Genomic DNA, 15,513 nt, shown 5'->3' with positions numbered 1-15,513 from the left:
TGGCGCACGGCGGGCGGCAGAGAAGATTTGGCGAGCGAAAGTGGGAGGGTTGGGCGCGAACGAAACGGAGGACAAGATGATGGATGGTCCCTCTCCAACGTTGGTCGGGCTACGCGAACCGAGGGCGTCCCGACGCTGACGACGATGCTGACGCTAATGAGCAAAATATGAGGCGCCACCCTCTCTCTCGCCTCCGCGCCTTCGGCCCTCGTTCTTCTCCACCCTCGAGCTTCAGGTATCGATTGTCGCCGCGCGTTCTCCGAAAGAATAAAAACACGAGGAAACCCGGAACGAAAACAGGACCATCTATCCGGCCGATTACTTTCACCCTTCCTCCGAGGACTCGATGCTCGTTGTCTGTCTTCGAACCGAGGCCGGCCACGCGTAACCGTTGCGCCGTCTTCGCGAAAGTTTCCGACCCGGAAACGCATTCGGTTGCTCGTCGCGTTCCATCGCACACGACGACCGAAAGTTTATCGATCGAGATTAGCGTCCGAAAGCCGGACGTCGAACGGTTTAAAGCGTCTCGTTACCTTCGCGGTGAGAGACGATAGTAGATAGCTAAGAAAGGTAGCATTAACGAGAGGTCGAACGTGTTTCCGGCGCGTTACCCCTAGGAGCGCATCCGTGGCCGCGACCTCCGATCACCTTGGCCCGAAGCGGACGAGGATAGCGCCGGATGTCCACACTCGTTTTTACCGAGGAGGAGACGTTCCTCTGGCGAAAAGGGGATCCGTTTAATTTCATTTCGCCGGCACCGCCTCCGTGTTCTCGACGCCCGAAGCGACGAGACGCCGCGAAAAAGGAGCCGGTGGACGTTTTACGAGCGTAGCCGGCCTCCCTCGCTCGCCCCGGTAGACTCCTGCTGTCGACGCCGTTCCTCTGCCTAGTCTCGCTGAAAACCTACTCTCATCGTCGTCGCCGTCGTCGTCGCTTACCTCGCTCTCTCCGTGCTCTCCCTTCTCGATACGCGTCATCGGTTTTCCATTCGTCGCGCCAACGACGAAATTCGCCGGATCCGACTCGCGACGACTCGACCAAAGTCCGGTGGTCGAGCTCGACGACGGTTTCGTTGGACGACGCTAGGAATCTAACTCTGCCGCCGTCTTCTTCGTTCGAAGGAGGAAAAAAGCTGGGACGGCGCGTAGGCACGTCGAGAAGAACACGCCGAGACACGCTCGCTGGTTCGTTATATCGGGTCGCCTTATTTTTTCGTTAACGATCACGTTTCGCCGTCACGCCTCCCGTGAGCGAGACCGAGGAGAGAGGTTTTTGCGCGACGCTCGGCGAGGCGTTCTCGCGTTGCCGAGAGGAGAAGCGCCGTGCCGGCAGAGCCTCGTTAGAAATTACCGTGCGGCCCATCCTTCTTGCCGTTAATGAAAGTCGGCCTCTGCGGCGAAGATTATTCGCGGTTTTTGCGCGTCCTGGCTTCGTCCGGGAAGACAGCTCGGACGCGAGTCGGTGGACAGGCTCGTAGGTTCGACGTCGACGATGACGGCGCCGGAGGCGAAGGAGGACGCGGCGCGCAGGAATCGCGGGACGAACCAATTAATTTGGCAAATCATCGCGTCGCGGTGTAAACAGGGTGGTTCGATCTGTCTTGTCGGGAGGAAGAGGGGCCGGAGTCGAGTCGAATCGAGTAGAGTCGAGTCGAATGGAGGAAGGCCAGCCGAGGGTGTCGGTGAAGCTCGACCGATCGGGAGTGTGGATATCAAAGGGGAAGACGAGGGATATCAATCCCCGGAGAAGACACGGACTCGGCCTCTTTCTCTCTCCTTCGCAGTCACCCTCTTCCCCCGGCGCATAACCCATCCCAGAGTCGACGTATTCGCAGTTCTCAGCCGCGAAATCCTCCGCTCGAATTTATCGCCGTCGTAACCAAACGCACCGAAGTCGTCGAATCTTCTCGCGCCTTCTCGAAACGACGAATATTCGCGACCGAGCGAGAAACCATCGGATCTCGTCCCTCCGCCAGCCACCGAACGCGTTCGTCTTTAAAGGACTCGCTTTTACGAGCGTGCTTTCGCCAACGTTCGTCTCACCGCGAACGGGATCGGTGGACGTTGGAGGGTCGATGGATCGGTCGGTGAAATCGAACACGCCGCGATCCGTGAATCGCGAAACGAGCTCGTAGCCGAAGAACGGCGAATCGGGCGCGGCTCCGTCTTCCCGGAAGTTTGTCTAATTTCGCGGAGGACGATCTCGTGGAAGCGGTTGAAGGTCGTCCGCCGGTTATCTTCGACCGTCGACAAAAGCCGACGCGGAATACGAAGGAAATCGCGAGAGCACCCATCCTTTTGCCGGTTGCTTCCCTCCTTCGGCAACAGCGGCACACCGGCGTCGCCGCGCCGCGCCGCGCCGCGTCTCTTGCCCAGTTTCCGTGGATTTCTCTCTTTCTCCCGACCCGTCCCCATCTATCTATCCGAGCAGTAGCTATCGCCTCGTCTTCGTCCCGTCTCTTTCTCTCGAGCGGCGGATAGGGGTGTCTAAGGGGTGCGTCGGGAACGCGGGGGTGGTTCTTTCCCTCCTGTGACGGAGGAGTTGAGAGTGCCGTTGAATATGCATGAGAGCTCTGCCTCCTATCCACCGTCCTAAAAACATCCGAGCGACGCGAAGCGAAACGACCGATGGTCCGACCGACCGCGCGGCTCCCGTCGCTCGCCAATCAATGTCTCCGACAGACTTGTCTCGCGAACCTCTGCCCGGAGCAGAGCCGATCGTCTTCCGACCAAAAAACGTCGGCCGCCCCTGCCCGTGGAAAAATACCACGCCTTCTCCGGCTCGTAAGTCGATCCATCTTGCGAACGACGATCAGGTTGTTCGTCGGCGAGAAGCGGACGATCGAGCGTCGATCGGCGTTTGCGGCGTGCAACCAAGTTGGCGCGGCGCGACGGGCCCCACCATCTCCAACGACGTCCGATTCCTCGACCGGCGTTCACCCGGCTACGCAAACGCGTGTACGCAGCCACGCTTAATGCATTCAAATGATATTCACTGTGGCGCGCTGACGCGAGTGCTTTCGACAAATTAACGCCGCGTATCGAGCGACTATCTGTCGTTGGCGTGTTCACCGACCGTGCGGCAAAGTAGTTGCACCGGTGTCTTGCGCATCGAATGCGTAATTGGCAGGACAGATAAGATCCGGCCCGATTCCCGAATCGGGCTCGTCCGTTTACCGTGCAATCGCGCGCGGTCGATCCGACGCCGTTCCGACGCGATTAGCCTAAGCGATCGCGCGACGCTGCGACAAACGTCTTTCCAAAGTAACGCGCAATTGCCAAGGTTGCGATCGGAGGCGGCGGCGAGACGCGGAAACTCGGTTCGACGTCGGACGAGACGCAGCGCGCTATCCAAGAGAAGACGGGTCGGATCGCTTGGCTCGGGAAGGACGGTGGGCGCGTCGGGGAAAAGGTAGCTCGTTAAAACTTTCGGCGAAAGAAAAATACGATTGGAAGGAGTTTGACCGTTGATCCGGAGTTTGGGACGAAAAGGAGGCCAAGAGGGAGAAGGTTTTGTCGCCATCTCTCGGCGACGTTAGGAGGCGCGGTAGCCATTTTGTTTCTGGCGGTGGCCAGAAGGTCGCCGTGGTGTCGCGGCACACCCGCGCATGTCCATTGGTCCCTCCTACGTTGTCCTCGCGGCGGTGGCGGCAGCGATCGCGGCGGTGGTGGCGGCGGTGGCGGCGGCGGTGGTGGCGACGGCGGCACACGGCGTTTCTCTGCTCGCTCTCGTCTCGCTCGAGCGACGGTGCCGCTTCCTCCGGTGCGCGCCCCTTCCCCGACTTGCCGCCGTTCGCCTCTCTCCGCCGCTCACCCAGGCCCCCACCTTCTGGGCCCACCTTCCCTTTCGCGACCCTCGACGCCCCTCGCCGCCCCACGACGTCTCTTGCCACCGCGCGTCCAAGCTCTGAAACCTCTGCTCCTCTGCACCGCCGCTTTCCTCCTCCGCGACGACCTCCGGCTCCCGCTGCTCCACCCGCCGCTCCTCCCGTCTCCGGCGTTTCTCTACCTCCAGCCACCGACGCGCTTCTCTCTCGCTCCATCGCGATCGCTCGTTCCTCGTCGCTCGTCGCGCGTCGTCTTCCTTCTCCGTCGACAGCCACGGGCCGGCGTCCGTGTCCACGATATTATCACTCCGTTTTACTCGCGATTTATCGGCCTTTATCAACTCCACCGGCGGCGAACGGTGTATCGTCGTCGTCGTCGTCGTCGTCGTCGTCGTCGTCGAGATGCTACAGCGACCCGACAATCGCAGCCGCGGCTAACGTCGCCGATTTCTCGATTCCGAGGAATCGAAGCGCGCGCGGAGCCTAACGCCGTCGCGTACCCTCGTAAATCAGCGCGGGTGGCTTATCGTCTCGTGCCGGCAGATCGAGAAACACTTCGCGCTTTCTCGTTCGATTCCTAGCGCAACCCCGACACGTCGACACCCGTTTCTCCCGGTACTTTGACTCGTTTCCGTCGTTTCCGCGGCGATCCGCGTATTCCTGTCACCGCCGCCACGTTCCCGTAAATCATCCGCCGCGCGGCGTGAGAACGACCGCGATCGCGCAACCACTTCGAAAACGTTCGATCGAACGCCCCATCGAATCAGACACGCGGATCACACCCGGAATCGATTTTCCCGAGCGGCGAAAATTGCCGCGAGGCGGTCGAAATTCCAACCATCGATCGCCATGGCCTTTAAGAGGGAAAGTTTTAACGGGATACTCGTACGGGAACGGGCGTTTCGAGAACTCGAAATATGTAGTTGGTGCGCGCGGTCTGCCAATCTCTATTCAACGCGCGCCGCGTTGCTGTCATAAATTAGAGAGTCGAGTCACGCGCGGCCAACTGGTGTATGGAGCGCGGATATTTACAAGTATTTACAAACTGCGATATCTTCTGGTATTACTGTCCAGCGGGAACGCTGGCTCACGATAATTTAATATTTTCCGAATCGATCCACCGTCGCGTCGCCACCGCCACCGCTGTCCCGCCATTTATTTTACAATATCTTCGACCGCGAGAGAACCGCGAAACGCGCGGCTCGACGTCCGTCCGAAGAGGCAATCGCGACCAATTCGATCGAACGAGAACCAAGCGGGATCACGCGGCTATCAATTTCGGCCGTTGGTGCCGCCGCGGATCGAGTCGTTGCGAGTTGGTCGGGCTAATTTACGATCGCGGCGGCCATCATCGTCCAAGGCCCGCTCGCGGAACTCGACTCCCACGTTCATCCGCGATCGAACGTCAGATTGAACCGCGTATTTCTCAGCGTGCACATCCGTGCTATCTGGCATCTTATCCGGCGTATCGGCCGCGTCGACTACCGCGGCGACTATACGCGATGCTCGATTCCGCCGCGTTTTATTCCCACCGATCGTTCTCTCCACGCGAACCAGGCCGACGTTTCCTCCTCCATCGGTCGCGGCACGCTAATTTAACGATCCTTTGAAAATTCTCGATCGATGCGCGAGCCCCTCTGCCGAGAGTGCTCGTCGCGGCCAAGTACCTGTTGAAATAGGAAGACGCGCTCTTAAAGTCTAGACGCGAACGAGCGTAACCGTCGTCGACGTAGATTACGGCTAACGAGCGTTTCTCCTTCCTTCTTTCGCCCTCGATGATTTCGAGTGGCCTTTGCCGATCGCGATACGCGTCCCACAGATGCGGAGGATGTCGTTCGATTATCGCCAAAAATCGACGAAATCTGATCGCGGAATCCGGCCGCGACTCTTCTTCTTTTCTCCGACTGTTCCCGAGCGAACGAACGAACGAACGAGCGAGCGAGCGAGCGAACGTGCGAGATGGTATTCCATTTCCCGTCGTCATAGTCGTCGGTTTACATCCTGTTGGTCGGCGGAGGGTGCGCGGTCGCTCGGCGAGGACGATGGAACGCAGTCGGTGTGCGTCCGAAGCGTACGCGTAGTAGGTAGAGGTCAGTGGCGCGTGGTGGTAGTCGTAGTCGGGTGTACAGTGTATATAGATCGGAGTCAGCGATGCACGGTAGAGTGCTTTCGAGGCGAGTGCAGTAGAGACTCACGGTGTTGCACGGTCTGGTGATTAGCGCCGCCCCCTGGGGACGGGAACCGCCAATCGGTGGACGGCGTCGCGACGCCCGCCGTCGTCGCTTCACCGCGCGAACCCGTCGGGAGTCCCCCTGTAGGTCCGCACAATCGCGGATATAACGGATAGCGTGAGGCAAAGCCACGACAAAAATCAATCACCCGCTGCTTCCTCCTGTTCTCTCCACGCTCGCCCCTTCTACCCTCCGCTTTCTCGCTCTTTTCCCCCTTTTCCCTCTTTAGCCCCTGCTTTCTCCCGGTCTCTCTACCTACCGCTGCGTCGTTTTCTTTCTTTTTCGCAGCTCTTCTATTCTTCTTCTTCTTCTTCTTCTTCTTCCCTCTGGACCTAACAACATCTCTCTCCCTTTCTCTCTCTCTCTTTGCAGCCACCGTTGCCTTCTACTACGACCACCTTCTTTCATGTGAACCAGCGTCGTCCCTCCGTAAGGAGCGGGAGCTGCGTGGCAGGAAATTTTTGTCGAACGCGGGCAACGCGTGTCGATCGAACGAAACGCTGGTCGGAGTCTCGTACGAGTGTTCCGATCGTGGTGGAGATCGTCGTGTCTGGTACGCGCACGATCTTGGAACGACGAGGAGAGAAGGCGAGGGAAGGTCAGGAAGCCGAGAGACGAAGGCAGTATCGCAACGCGCGCGCGTTGGTCGTGACCGATTTTAAACGCGCGTCGTCTTCCCACGTTTTCACGTATCCTGTTCACGCGCGCGTATCGATCTTGTCCGCGTCGATCCACGTCCTCGTGGCTGAGACGCGTACGAGCGGGGCAAGGACAAGCGAGATCTCGTCCGACCCAGCGGACTGACCGACGACCTACCTTGAATTTCATTCACACACACGCACACACGTGCGCGTGGTGAGGTCGCGTCGCGACGCTTACGCGGAATACGAAACGACGTTCCCATGGATAGATAGCGCGGGACCAACTGCGTCGTTCGATCCGACCGAAATAAAACGACGGCGCGTAGGCTTTATAGGACACCGTAGCGAGCTGTAGGAATACGCGTCCGTGTTCTACGACCGCCTTTCTCTCGCGGCCCCATGCCGCACGTATCGAGGGTTAACGATCCCTGTTTCTAGGCACGATGGTCGCACGACTAATCGAAAATGAATTTTTTCACGATTCTCCGTGGATGCGCTCCGTGGGAGCAAACGGAGGGCTCCCGTTATCGAGTACCCGCGGTTTTTCCAGAAGCCAGTCAATTTCCTGCGATCGTTGGCTCGTTCGTTTGGCGAAGTGTCGGGAGGCGTAGCGGAGAACGGTGCGTGCGGTGGCAGACACGGAACGGGACGCATCGGGACGATGAAGCCAGAGAGCGCGGAAAGTGCAGGCCGTGACTGAAAACATCCCATGGCGATAAAGATCTCCCGGCGATTAATTGGTACGACAGCGGCACACATTGGCGGTGCGTTAACGGGTATACGGCTGCCGTGCGGTAACCGGGATATCGTGCGCGATATCTCCTTATGACGCCGGTCGACGACTTCCTTCGCCTCCTCGGTCTCTCCGCGCGACGTGACGCGACGTGGCGCGACCAAACCAACAGAAAAAAATACAGAGAGAGGGAGAGGAGAAGACCGAGGGAAGAAGGCAAAGAGGTGGAGCGACGCGGGCGTCCTGGGAGCGCCGATAAAGAAGGGATCTCGAGGTTGTCGCGCTGCTTGCCCCGGAACTCTGGTTCCGGGAAAGGTCCGCGGGGAAGCCAGCTGCCGGAAGTTGCCAAGGCAAGGCGCTGCTCGCCGCCGCGAAAGCTCCGCCAGCCTGACCCGAAACGAACCGCAAGCACGTTGCAGGGATCTACTTGCCCTTCGTGGGTTCGAATCCCAGATTTCACCCTATCTCCGCCGTCTCTCCTACGCTCCAAGCATCCCCGAAGCTCACGCTAGCGATAACGTAGGAATCTCGTAGACGTTCCTCTATCCTGCAATTTCTTATCCTGGGAATCGTATCGTGGAGGAAGAAGCTTCGGATAACTCGGACCTCTCCTTTTGCTCTTCGAGCTTCGTCGAGTCGGCCGATGCGAGATCTCTGGTCGATCCGAAAACGCCCAATTCGCGCATAAAGTTATCCCCTTTCGCGCGATTTCGTCGGCGCTAACGTTAAACGATTTCGCAGATCCGTATCGGGTAATCCAAGCCGATCGGACTGAACGTAAAAGCGTGCAAGTCGATCGACAATCGTCGATGTTTGGAAGCAACGTCGCGTAGTCCTGGCATACGTTTCGACGTCGACGACGACGTTACACGCGCGCTTCTGTTCGGTCGCGGGTTTCGTCGTTTGTCTTCCGGACGATAAAACGCAGCTGCGACCGCCGACTCGGCTCCGCACGGCCCGGGGATCTTTCCGATTGCCGCGGTCTTCGAGGTCAGCCTCGTTGCCCGTGGCACACGCCGGACATCGTTGGTCCACCACCTGCTCCTTCTCGCAACCGTTTCACCTGCGCTCGCTACGCGGACGGTACCCTCTCCGACTGGGCAAACTTTTTTTTCGCGTGCACACGAGCGAACCGCCACTGCGCGCCTCGCGGTAGTATCTCCGATACTTCCGTTTCGTCGTGGAACGTTTCGCAAAAAAAAAAAAAAACGTTTCGGCGGTGAAGGAAACGGCCCGTTTGCCGATTCACGTCGATCGGCCTGTGCGCGTTTCGCGACAAAGTCGCCTCGATTTTACGATTCGTCTTTATAGCCGCGCGATTTTACGATCGCTCGGAGAATTAGCGATCCGAGTACCGTTCTCGAGGTAGGCGTCTCCCTTTCATAGGCAACGCGTGTAAAATAAATCGTCCCGTTTATCGCGAATAAACGCCGGTAAGAGTTAATAAACGGACGCGAGGACGAGCGAAACGAGAACACGGACGGTACCGTCGTTCGCATCTTCGCAGGATCGCTGACGAGATCGTAGGAAGAGCAACGCACGGGGAACACCTTGCGCGACAGGTGCCATCTCGTTCGCGAGTGTGTAGCGCGTGCATGCTCGACGAAGGAGAGCCGGTGGCCAGGCTCTCGTTCGGTTTGGTTGCCGTGGCTGTGTCCGGTCCCGTCGGTAGACGGTATCGCCGCTACTTAAAAATATGTTAGCGACCGGTATATAAGCACCGTGACCTCCGCGATACGATCTAAAGGGTCCCAAGTCCGAGCCCGATGGCACGCCGTGCGTCAGATGCTTTTACAGGCCGACACCGATGGGTGACACGACCGGAGAACGACCGTGACTGTAACCGTCACGCGGTCCCCGGAAAAATACCGGCACCGAATATCCCGCGTCCCTCGTCCATCGATAAGCCTCCTCCTCGAAAAGGGACCACCGCCCTGGCTCGCACGCGTGCACGGCCCTTTTTCGACTCCAACGAAACGCCAAAGCCCTGCTAACTGTTCGTGCACGGTGTCGGAGCGACGCGCGTCCAAGACGCGCAACGACATTCGGCAGGACGAAGGTCGCATCCCGCGACATACCCACTGGTCTAATAATTCATTTTATGGAAATACGGTGGGAAAACGTGGACGAAGGCGCGGGGATATCGGTGGGAGGCGCGCGGCCTGGGACAGCATATTTTGCCAGAAATTTAGCGTGGCCGATTTCGAGCCAATAAATCAAACTGACCGGTCGGGGATGAGTCCAAGCGGATCTCCATATCGAGATTCTTTAGCATATAGAGTGCGGCGGCTTGCGTAACCCCTCGTACTTCGCGAGCCGGTCCACTCTAACGGAGGAGACTACCAGCGGAGTGTGGCGCCCTTCTTTTCCCATCTTCCATCGGCTTCCATCGTCTTCCGTCTTTCACCCCTGTTCCGTCAGCCGACGGTGGATGGTCCACGAGGCAGCTCGTTGTTTTATGAGCTGGCCCTGGACGGGGGTTACCGCACGAGGAGGCGGCGGCCGGTTGACTGAATAAAAATTACGGAATATGTTGCATATAAAGTAAGTGAAAAACAGACCGAGATGATGAATTACCACGAGCCCGAGCGGGGGTGGCGAAGATAACGGCCAACGCCATCGATCACTGGCCCTGGCCAGCAATGACGCGACCTCTTTTCTCCTCCTTTCGAGCCACCGTAGACTATCGTCGTCGTCGTCGTCGTCGTCGTCGTCGAGTTAGCCTCCTTCGCTCGTTCTCGAGCTTTTCGCCTGCAGATCGACGACGAGTTTCCTCGTCGCCCGATATGCGCTTCGGTGATAGTTCCGCGATACGACGATACGGCTACGCGCACATCCTTCGTACACAGGATACGCCGTGAAAGGTGTGTAAAGCGAGTCTAAGCGCTGAGCAAATCCAAACTCCAAGGAGAGAAACATCGGTGCGAGGATAGGAAAGAAGATGTTGGACGACGAACGAGCGGAAGGGAAAGGAAAAGGAGGGAAGACGAAACGGTGAAGTCGAGCGAAAACGGTGGAGGGCGAAAGGAGGAAGAGGAGGAAGAGAAGGCGTGAGAGCGGAGCAAACAGGGATATAGGTAAGCAGGGGCGGAGAGACGCTTTCGAGGCTCGAGAGTAGCGCGAAATCTGCATTTCAGGCTTCCATCCTCGCCGCGCTGCTGGCGTCTCCCGCGCGGCTTCCTGCAACCCGAGAGCTTTCCAACGGCTCGCAAACACTCCGAGTCGCGGTAAAGCTCCAAGTCTGTGTGCGTGTGCGGCCACAGCGACGACAGCCGCGCGAACCTCTCCACGCTCTCTCGCCATCTCTTTGTCGTCACCCTACTTTTGCTTTCGCGCCTCTATTTGTCTGGCGAGAACCGAATCGCGAGCTTTCTAAGAACGCGCGTCAACAGTAACGTCGTCCTCTTCGCGTGCCTCGTCGACCAAACTCGATCCCCTCGTCGCTCGTCGATTCTCGGCCAGCGCGAAAGGAAACGCAGAGCGCTCGTGGCCGAAACTTTGCGTTGCGGCGCGATGAAAAATCGCTTTCCTCGGTCGGGCCAGCCGGCCGGAAGGAGGGCGAGAATAGCATGGGCGCAAGAAGAGGCGAAGGCGACGGGTAATTAATCCGCGGTTTTTCCTCGTCTAATTAGTTGGATTTATTCCGTTGGTTCCCCTTATCCAACGGGTCTGCTCCTCTCGACGCGGTCGTCAGTCTCCAGCCGGCGGCTCGACCGCTCGGTCTTTCGCTCGCACCGACTCGCAACTTGGACGGGCTGATGTATGGAAATGTATGCGGGCAGACGGAGGCTCGCATTTTTCCAGCCACGCTGCCTTCGTTTCCACCCCACCGAACCCCGCCCGTGCCTTCGCCCTCCACGGTCGCTTCTCTGCCCTCCGACACCGTCACCACCACCGCCACCACCACCGCCACCCCCTTTCTCCGAAGCTCGTCTCGCTTCTTTCTCGGCTCGTGGCAGTCGTGTCATCCCCCTTAATCACGCGTCTACTCGTTAAATTCGTGTCAGGCCGCGGTGTTTCTCGCGGCCGTTCTCGGAACGAGCGCGCGAGATCCAACGTACTTAACAAGGGATCCGCGTCCACGCGCCTCCGCACAGCTTTTCACTTTCCATTCTTGGTCTCTTCTTCTCGTCATCTTTCACTCGTGCCCGTCGCCGGCCTTTTTATCGTCGTCGAATCCTCCCCTCCCAAGTCCGCTTATAAGGTCGCGCGACTCGTCGGCGAATTCCCGCACCGTTCGTCGTTCGTCGTTTCCATAAGCTACGGCCGATCCGTAGGCTTCGCCGTTGAAACAGCTACGGAACGGTGTTTCTCGCTGTTTCCTCGTCGGTTGATCCGGTTGGCCGCGAGCACGAGCGTCAGGACTCGAGCGACCAATTTTCAACGCCGCCTTTACGTGACGCGTATAAATTCTTCCCTACGTTTAATATTTATGCTCGCGGTGGACGCGTCGCGATATCGGAGCTGCGAATTTTTGTGCTCGTTGTAATAATTAGCGGAGGTGATGCAACAGCGATCGTTGCTTTACATCGTTACGTGACCAAATTAATTTTTCATCCGATCCCGTCGAGTTTTAATTAAACGCCGCGTTTCGGATAAACGCGGCAGGCGCGCGAGGCGCGATGACGGGGCATTTCGTTCGAATAATGAGCGCTCGAGTACGTTTCCCGCAGCGATTTCGATCGGGAGAGGGTGAAACGCGCGCAGGGACGCGTGACAAAACATTAATGTAAATGACGCGGCCGTGCGTTTCACCGGGTCCATTTTCTCACCCGTGGAAATTACTCGCGTCGCAACGGAACACGCTCGGTAAGGAAAACTTTTATCCGCCGCGCAACTCGCGCCGTCGAATCGTACGCCGATACTTTCGACGGATTAAGGCAGCGACTTTTGATGAAATTTCGTACGTCCGACAGCATCGTGGGAATCGGAGGAGTTGCAGGCACAGGATCCCTTGGGCAATGCTCCGAGTTCTCGACGCACGAGATGCGACGATCGGAGATCACCGGGAAGAAAAACAGTCGCGAGTGCGCGAGTTACAGAGCAACGATCAGCGGAGCGGCAACACAAAAGAATCGTTCGGCCATGTTAGCGTCTGCTCTTTTCCACGAGCAACGCGTGGTTTTTCGATCGACGGTGCGAAAGAAACGCGCGTTCGAGCAAAGAACGAGCGAGCGCGTTCGTCGATGTAACGAACAAAACGAATCTCGTCGAGTAAAAAAATCGTAAACGTTTCGCTGCGGAAGAATATCAGAGTAATAGATAAAACACGATAAGTGCATACCGCATGAATTATGCATCGCCTCGGTATACGCGATAATTGCCGCGCTTCATTAAAACCAGATCGCTCATTGTCAAGGCAAGAACGCGCGGCTTACGAAGCCATAAACTCGTCACGAGCAACGATCGATATCGTTAGCGAGAATCAGGATCGCCGATGGCCAACAACAACCACGTCGTGATCGTGCTCGGTCGAATCTCTCGCACCATTGTCAACCGTATTTTCCATGAAAGTACGATCAAAGGGCAGCTATAAGCCCGATTCCGAGCGGTTCCTAACTCTTATCGAGAATTAAACGTTCGCTGGAATCGGTAACGGTTCGTTCGAACGCACGGTCGCGACCGGCAACGGACACTCGGACACGGGCGAAAAACCGCAGATGCGCTGCGAGACAGAAATGGCTAGCGGTAGGAGGAGAAGGAGGGGGAGAGGGAGGGAGAGGAGGAGAAGGAGGAGAAAGACAAGGAATAAAAGTACGCATCGAAAGCGAAGGAAGACGGCAAGAAGGAGCAACGGTGTGTATGTGGCGAGGTACGGTGAAGGTACCGAGACGGTATGCCGCGGCGATGCCCAGCCACGTAGCTAGCAAAGTAGTAGGTACGTAATGGGCAGTAGCCAGTAGGTGGCAAGGCTGCGTGACGAGGCGATTGCGAACCGTGACTAAAATATTTAAAAATATGTATCTTTCTGGCTGGACTGCCGTCCAGTTCCAGTTCCAGTTCCAGTCCGGGACTCTTAGTCGGAGACCACCGCATGCCGCTTCCTCGTCCTCACCCCCTTACCACGCCGTATTTATTTCGCGTTTCCTTCCTGCCGCGAGCTTGCCCTCGTACAACCGGAGGGCTGCTTCTGCCGTTGCTGCTGCTGGCTCTTCGTCGCTGCAGCCCTACGACCTTTTCCAAACTGCCAGCCGTTTCCCTCCTTGCTTTCTATCCCACCTTGAAAACGGCATGTCGACTTTCCAGTCGACGCTTCTACCGTTTCTTTCCGTACGTTCTGCGAAGGGTGTTATCAGCCGATTTACGAAGCGTAATTACGGAAACGCCATTCGCGAAATTATATGGGGCGAGACGCGAAGAAACGAATGCAACAAGGGGAAAGCGGGGAAACGCCGAAGAACCGGCAACCGTCGCCCGCTGCGATTCGCGCGTATCTCACGCCGGCTAGACACGTTAGATCGAGCCGCGGCAGGTGAGTTGCAACAACTGCAGGTTCGAACGTACAACTGCATCGGCCGGGGCCGGCGAGTGGTCGTGCAGTTCACCATACAGGATGACCTCAACGATCCGGGGCCCCGGCAGCCGGGTGCGAAATGCCGGCAAACGGTCGTGGCCGGGTCTGCGCGATGCATATTCATGATTCTTTTTTTTTTTTCCTGATCAGCCATCGCGGGAAAGAGGAAGTGAGTTCTGCTGGGCGCAACGCGTCACCGCGCGTTAAGGACAACCCGCAGGGCACCGCGACGCGACAGGGCGCATACTAATCACCTCACCGATTTTCGAGACTTCCGACTCGCAACCGACTGTTTCTCAGGCTTCCTCGGCGTAACGCTTTTCGAGATAATCTGCCTGTCGCTTCGATAAGCTCTTTCACGACTCTGTCGTTGTCCCTTTGCGCGTCGTTTGTCGCGATTTCAGGTTAATAACAGGCGAATCGGCGTTTCCTTGCGATCCCACTCGAAAGAATCGAACGAACGATCGTTTATTTTCTCTCTCTATCTCTCTCTGTCTTATATACTTCTATCTCTGATATACTTTCGAAATGTAAGCGCCATTCGAGACGATTATGCCGGCGATGTCGCGATCCTATGTAAATGCAGGGGCGGGTGAACCGCTAATGGGGCATTAAATAAAAATATTCATTGGCGTACGAGAGGACGGTGCACGGGGGCGCGGCTTACAGTTTTATGGAGCTTAATTGTAAGCGAAACGCGGCGTTACCGTTTCGCCGGGTCGAGGCATTAATTTAATTCGCGTCGTCTCGGATTCCCTTCCCGGGCCACGTGGTCGCGAAAATTAGTAGTACGATCGTTCTAGAAGAATTCGTTGTTGCGCGCGTTCCTCGTTCGCCAAATTTCTGAAAAATTACCGCGACCTTTCAACGTTTCTCCAACTTGTATGGAATTTGTGCCGCGTGTAAGAGTACTTTTTAGAAGAAGACCGTCGCTTTTGCGAGCTGTGCCCGCTCGAAAGGAAACCGCGTCGAAAGATCGACCAAGAGAGAAGCCCGGAGATTTTTAACCGACACGCCGCAGAAAGGGGCGCGAAGGGGCAGAGGAAGAAACGTACCGTCTTCGTACCGGTAGCGGTAGCAGTTAGCGCCAAAATAAAATAAGGATGGAACGAAATGAAAGGCAGGAAAAATAAGTCGGCCCTTATCTCGTCCTCGTCCCGTTCCGTTTGGCCTATGCATATTCAGAAGGCACGTTGGCCTCTCTTCGTCCCTCCGCGTGCTCGGACCTATCTCCCACTTTGTCGCGCTCCCTCTGGCAACGTAAACTCTACGAGGCATCCCCGGTTCTCGTGTTTGGTACCACCGGCTGCTTCGTACCACGACCGACTCTATACTTACCTACGTCCGCCACCCGCTAATTTCTAGGCTTCCTTCTTTAATTGCACCGGCACGATAATAACACCGTGTTCGACCGTGTGTACATACATATATCCGTCTGTGGACGTAGCGAGCTCTGCGAGCCTTACGCGCGTCCGAGCCTGTGCGTCGGTTCTGCCCGTCAGTGTAGTATATAGTAGTAAACAGGTATGCACAATGGTATCGTCTAACGAGGCGACACCCACTCTCGC

At 57.2% G+C, this 15,513-nt stretch overlaps 1 protein-coding gene across 5 annotated transcripts in view; it reads left to right on the top strand.

The window, feature by feature from the left end:
* Window positions 1-15,513, top strand: part of LOC139986076 (uncharacterized) — a 132,300-nt gene that overhangs the window by 53,816 nt on the left and 62,971 nt on the right. The window contains exon 1 of one of the 5 annotated variants that reach the window (XR_012453360.1): window positions 12,271-13,185. The exons of the other annotated variants lie outside the window; for them this stretch is intronic. The gene's annotated coding sequence lies outside the window, so the exon portion shown is untranslated. Of the gene's footprint in view, window positions 1-12,270; window positions 13,186-15,513 lie in introns of those variants that run through there. 5 annotated transcript variants of the gene reach the window in all.

Source organism: Bombus fervidus, chromosome 4 (genome assembly GCF_041682495.2).
Source record: "Bombus fervidus isolate BK054 chromosome 4, iyBomFerv1, whole genome shotgun sequence".
In the NCBI taxonomy this organism is placed as follows: domain Eukaryota; kingdom Metazoa; phylum Arthropoda; class Insecta; order Hymenoptera; family Apidae; genus Bombus; species Bombus fervidus.
The sequence above is the reverse complement of the archived record's forward strand: the minus strand, read 5'-3'. Positions and strand labels throughout refer to the sequence as shown.